Here is a 6,760-nt window from a genome sequence, read left to right on the forward strand (position 1 = left end):
CACTGACTGTCGATGTCGATGTGAACTTTGAGCATATAACCAGTCGATCCGGCTCTTGTGTATCTGTACTAGAGTCGATGGCTGCGCATCGGCTTTGCTTCCTGCGAATTTTTTTTTTTATTTGGCCAATTTTTTCTTGATCGGCCCCAAATGTTCCACTGCACGCATGTTTGCACATGTTTATCTGCACATGTTCATCTGACCATATGCCCCCCGAGCCGAATCTGTTAAACAATGGCAGATATCGGCTCTGTAATTCGCACGTCGGCTCCTGATAGGGTCGAGGGTGAACACAAGCAAAACATGTGGTGAGGATAATTTCGGCCGATTGCTGGAATCGGCCTCCACATTGCTTGTTCGATGAAGGTTTTGTAATGTCCCTTCATAAAAATTTTGGGGCCGATCACAAGGATCAGCCTCGCCTGATTTGCTCATTGGTTTATCTTGCTACTTGGTCAGGCTGGATAAAACCAACCCAACCTCTGACTTGATGCGCCTGCTGTCGTCCACCTTGAGTGCATCGTATAATCGTGGAGCACTAAGCTCCGTCGGCAGGACGAGAACCATGTTTGTGCCAGCCGATGTTTCATCATCGGCCTTCTTTTGCTTGGGACGCCACTCCATTCTCCGTGGACGACCCTCTTCATCCAGGGCTCGCTGAACCTTCGCAGCCAGATCAGGCTGTGCCTTCCTTAGCGTGTGCAGGTATAACCTTTCGGCTTCCTCCAGGCCGCGCAACCGCTGAACCCTGCGTTTTTGTGAACGGCTGAGTCCGTCAGGGCACCACCTTGGACGGTGGTACCTATCTTCTTCTTCTTCTAGTCCCTCGTCTTCGGAATCCTCAAGATCTGCCCAACGAGGTGACTCAGCGCGTTTGCTTTGTGGCGGGGGAGGCCCCAAGCGCTCAAACACAGATACGTTGGCTGCCTCCTTCTTCTTCTTGTTGCATTCCGGGCAATTGCCGATTGTGGGCAATCGGCTCATTCCTGAATCCCAGCAGTGTCTGAAGAAAGGGCAGTCCCAGTGTCTGGCGTTGTCATCTTGCTCCCTTGGCCTGTCCGTGGCAAGGCGCTCGTGCTCCTCCTCATCGCGATCATACCGACGATGTCTTCTGGCTTCTCTAGCCAGACGATCTCCTTCATCATCATAGTTGGACCATCGGCGTTGGTCGTACTGACTCACATATTTGTTGAGGAGGTGATCAGAGAGAGGTCGTTGATATCTTATGTTCTTCACTTCTCCCTCTGTGACGTAGCGCTTGCCATCATGATGGAGCCGATCGCGTGGAGCGGCCTCCTCTGTGTCCTTGCTATGAGAGCAGCTGCCCTCATCTCCATCTTTGCCAGAGCGGTTCCCAGGTCCTACCATGTTGATGCTGAACGTGGGACCTGGCTGGCAACCCTCAGGGTAGGTGATTTCCACCATGTTAACGGCGGGGAAGGGTTGGGTGTCAACCTTCATGGCGTACTGGTTGAAAATTAGACGCCCCTTCTCTATCGCCGCTTGGATGTGCTGACGCCACACCCTGCAGTCGTTGGTGGCATGGGAGAGCGAGTTGTGGAATTTGCAGTACGGCTTTCCATTTAGCTCTTGCGCCGTGGGGAACTTGAGACCTTCAGGAATCGTCAACTGTTTCTCCTTGAGCGGAGGTCGAAGATTTGTTCGGTCTTGGTCACGTCAAAATCAAATCCCACAGGCGGCCCCTGGTGGCTTTACCCATTTGCAGGACACGGGGTTCCTCCCGAGTCCACTCAGCCACTTGCTACTTCTTGGTCTCCCGCAGGAACCGTCTTCCTCTCGCATCGACTAGGACTATCGCACGCTTGAACTTGTCTGAGTACAGGTCCGGGTGGCGCTGTTCATATGCTTGATAGTTTCGAACCATGTGCGCCGACGAGATAATCTGCTTGGGAGGCCGTGTCCTTGAGCTGTGTTGCAAGGCCAGCTACGCCAACTCGATCGCTTCCTTTTCGATTATACGAACCGAATAACATCGGTTCCTAAGATTCTGAAAGCGCTGGATGTACTCTGTCACCGTTTCTCCGCGCTTCTGACGTAGTTGTGCTAGATCGGCAATGCTAGACTCGGAAGCTTCTGAATGGTATTGCGTATGGAATTGTTCTTCCAATTGCTTCCAAGACTGGATGGAGTTTTCTGGCAAAGAGGTGTACCATCCGAACGCCGATCCCGTGAGGGACTGTGAAAAGAGCCTCACGCGTAGGTGATCCGACACTGAAGCCGGTCCTAGTTGCGCCAAATATCGGCCGACGTGCTCGATGGAGCTGGAGCCATCTGATCCACTGAATTTGGAGAAGTCAGGGAGCCGATATTTAGGTGGAAGCGGGATCATCTCGTACTCGTCGGGGTACGGCTTGGAATAGCCGATTGCCCTCCTTTTCGGCACCATGCCGAACTGGTCTCTCAGTATAGTACTGATCTGATCCGCCTGTCTTTGGCTGCGAAGTTGCACTACGAAGATTCGCCGGGGTGGCGTACTTAGCCAACCATGTGCCTTTTCCAGCTCGAGCCAACTGCAGGAGCTGGGCTCGGGAGTTTCGTCGGGGTGGCGTACTTAGTTAGCCACGTCTGCTTCTCAAGCTCTGTTGCTGACGTTCCTCCTGTTTGCGCCGGAGTTCCTGACGTTGTGGCCTGGTTTGAGAGTGGCCAGTTGCCACAATCTGGCACATACGTGCACGCGTATCCTTGAGGGATCTCCTTAGGCGCCTCAGCCAAGAACTGGTGGTCACTAGGGTCACCACCGATCTTGTAGATGACGAATGCCGGTGTAGCCGGCACTTCAGGTGGTGCTGCCAACGCATATGGCAGCGGTGGACGGGACTGGAGTGGCAACTCTCCTTGATGGGTCCCGAGAGCTGGTCCTGACGGCGAGTACTGGTGGCTCATGATCTCCTGGATCACGCGCAGAGCGACACGCTCCAACACGTTGACCAAGTTTTCAGAGTGGCGGTGTAGCGAGTGAGCCACCAAGTAGTTGATCTCCTGCCGCAGGCCCCTGGTGCGTTCCTCCGACGGGGCAGAGAGATCTATCCCATCGAGTGCACCTTGCGGTGAGAATCCCTTCCATCTGATGCCATGGGAACGGGTTCTCTGAAAAGAGCCGATGAGGTCGGCTTCGAGGGTGACCTTGATCTCGTCATATCTCTTCTTGAGCTCGTCAGGCAGCTCCTCGTAGGTGACTGGCGTGCCGTCCGCCATCTCAGATGTAGATGGCGATGTGGTTGATGTAGACGATTGTCCCACCGGGCGTGCCAGAGTGTGTTGTCTGCCAAAACCCACCGGCGGGCAGCGGCGAATCAACACTAGTAGAGCCGGGAAGAGCCTAGAGCTGCGGCTGGCTGAGACCCCTCCGAGCGACGGCCCGCAATGCTCTTCTGGTCACACGCGGCGATGCGAAGTGCAAGGGCGTGCCACCTGACCTATACCTGGTCAGGAAGGTGATGGGGATGCCTCGCTTAGTTCCTGCATGGCATACATGTAAACATTAAATACGAGCCTCGATCGGCTCTCAGGTTATCCTGTGAATCGGCTCAAAGAGCCGATTCACCCATGATTCGTACGGGGTGCACGAATACTTGGTGATCCTGCTTGATCAAGATAAAGCTAATGAGATCTACGACGATTTAGGGTTTTCACCGCATAATCGGATCATCCTACTCCAGGTTGGGCCTCGCGGCCACGCACGGTACTCGTAAGCCGATCCTAAACAAGGCCTAAAAACCAACATGAATGCTGATCCTCGGAACATCCTGTTTAGGACTTGCGAACGCCACCCTACGTGCCGCTGGATCCTCCCCCCTTTGTAAGGCCTAACTATTGCAGATATTAAACTAATCCTTGTAGAACAAGGAGCAATCGTAACGGATCAGATCTACTAAATAATGAACAAGCAGGGTGCCGCCCCCACACCTGAGATAGGCGCGAGGGCGGCTAGACATGCAAGGGTTGCACTACGTAAGCATGTTATACGAAGAGCTATGCTAACCCTAACATGTCTATGATAACTACGTTGCTCGCCATCAAAGACGCTTCAGTACGAGCAACGCATGAACAACGTGGGGCTTGTGCTGCCTAGATCGCAAGATGCGATCTAGGCAGCATGTCGCTTACCTGGTAGAAACCCTCGAGACGAAGGAGTTGGTGATGCACCGAGATTGGTTTGTTTGGGGTGAACGTTGTGTTGTTGTTTATTCCATAAACCCTAGATACATATTTATAGTCCAGCGGACTTTCTAACGTGGGAATATCCCATCGTGCACGATACAAACTCTAACTTTAATCTAAGATATAATCTACTATAAATAAAGATACACGGGCAATCTAGCCCAAATTCTCCGTGCAAGGCCGCTTCAGAGATCTTCCACGTGTGATCTTCCAAGCCCATCTCTCTAACGGCCCACCTCTGGATTTGTCCAAAATCTGGTGATAACAGTCGTCCCACATGACTTGCTGTGTCTTGGTCCAGAAAAACTTATCTCCCCCTGTGTAAGTGGGTTCCTCAAAGCGATAGGGGTTGGACTCTCTGAGTCTTCTCCATGCACCAACATGTATATCACCAACATGGAACTCTGGCAGTACCTCATCACCATCCTGTGCTGCATGTTTATCTTTCCTCTTACTGGCAGATGTCTTGGTTCGGCCCCTAGCTGAGCTGCCACCAGTGGGCTGAGATGCACGACCACTAGTACGACATGGTGGAGGCGCTGCAAGCCTCCCTCTCTTGGCGGTAGTGCCACGATCCTCACCGCTCCAACTTCCTGTGAATCAGCAAAATAGAGCAAGGAGAGCAGAAGGGGTAAATGTACATGTCATCAGCATATATGAGGAAGCCAAAAGCATAGCCTATATCCAAGTGTTTCGACGAGATCATGCGAAAAAGCTGGGCGAGCCGGCGCAGGGGCCGGTCCGACCGGACGACAGACCGGACGAGCCGGTTGGCCATCCGGTTGACCGGGCGGTGCACCGGACCAGCCGGTTGAGAGGCCGGTCGGCCGGGCTGTAAACCGGGTCGTAATGAGTTGTGATGTTTGCCCAAAAATTCCACACGAAATCATGCAAAAACTCACAAACTTGAACATAGATTATACCAGGAGAGTGAACAATGTGCATAGGAGGGGTGTGACGCTCTAGATGGCATGAGGACTTACTAACCCTAACCCTAACTTTTCTCAACTTTCCTCAAAAATGGGCAATGGGAGAGGGAAAGCAAGAGGGAGAGGGATAGGGAGAAAGATTTACCCGAAGACATCGTCCTCTTTGCCCAAGTGAGCAGGAAGAACTCGTGAAGAAGGCTTGAGGACCAAATCCCCAAGATCTCCCAAAATAGCTTGAGAGGGACCAAATCCTTTGGTGAAGAGGCTTGAGAGATCCCGATCTATGGTTATGTGAAGTTTGGGGAGAAACTAGTGGTGGGAAGTGCCTAGGGCGTGGTGGAGATGGTGGAGGCGGCGGCCATGGAGGTTTGAGAGGTGGGGGATAATGAGGAAGAAGATCCCCAAGGGGTATCCTCTCCCAAGACATAACAGCCCGCACGGCCGGTCGGGCGCCCGGTCGACCGGACCTGGCGCCGGCGGGTCCGGTCCAGGGACCGGTCCAACCGGGCCAGAGACCGGCCACCCAGTTTTGTCTCATTTTTGCCTCGTTTTGCCCCTATGCTTTGTGTAAAAGTGTGTGAATGCTCAGATGATGACATGTACATATAGATAGATAGATGATGATGAGATGAGCATAGACATGGGATTGGAAAACACAAGGTTCTCTAGGCATACCCATTGGAGAGAAAATCCAAACAAGATGTAAATAGCAACAATGGGTATGAGTCGAAATATATATATATCAAGAATCATAAGCCATTTTGAAATGATTTTTGCAACAAGATCATTTGGCCTTATATAGTCAAATCAAGTTGTAATGAAGGCTCAATGAGGGGCGGGGGATTACTCCCCCTATGTGAAAGCGCAAATGTCATGAGACCTCGAAGAGACATGCTTGGGTCCATATAATGACATTGGGTCTATTTATGTTGCACACATAGGTATGCATCTTACCAAGACATGGTAGGATGACTATCCCCATATGTGCTATGCCTCTAAGCTAGATAGCAAGATAAATGCAAGAATATAGTGCAAGAAGTTAATCAATCCAAGTTTTTAGGATCAAGAATACCAAGTTCTCCTCTCAAGTTAACAAAGCGGGCTTCATCCAAAGGCTTAGTGAAAATATCCGCCAATTGGTAGGTTGTTCCCACATGAGTGAGATCAATATCCTTATTGGCAACATGATCACGTAGGAAGTGATGGCGAATGTCAATATGTTTGGTGCGACAATGTTGAACCGGGTTATTAGCGATCTTAATTGCACTTTCATTGTCACAAAGAAGAGGCACCGTACCAAGAGACACACCATAGTCTTTCAAGGTTTGCTTCATCCATAACAATTGAGTGTAACAAGATGCCGCGGATATGTATTCGGCTTCGGCGGTGGATAAAGCGGTGGAGTTTTGTTTCTTGGATGACCAACTCACCAATGACCGGCCAATAAATTGGCAAGCCCCGGAGGTAGACTTCCGGTCAACCTTATCACCGGCCCAATCGGAATCCGAATAGCCAATGAGTTCAAAGGTTGACCCCTTTGGATACCATAGCCCGAGAGTAGGAGTGAGAACAAGGTATCTTAGAATCCGTTTGACCGCCATTAAATGGCTCTCCTTGGGAGCGGATTGAAAACGAGCACACATCCCTAC

Source organism: Lolium perenne, chromosome 1 (genome assembly GCF_019359855.2).
Source record: "Lolium perenne isolate Kyuss_39 chromosome 1, Kyuss_2.0, whole genome shotgun sequence".
NCBI classification, from domain to species: Eukaryota; Viridiplantae; Streptophyta; class Magnoliopsida; order Poales; family Poaceae; genus Lolium; species Lolium perenne.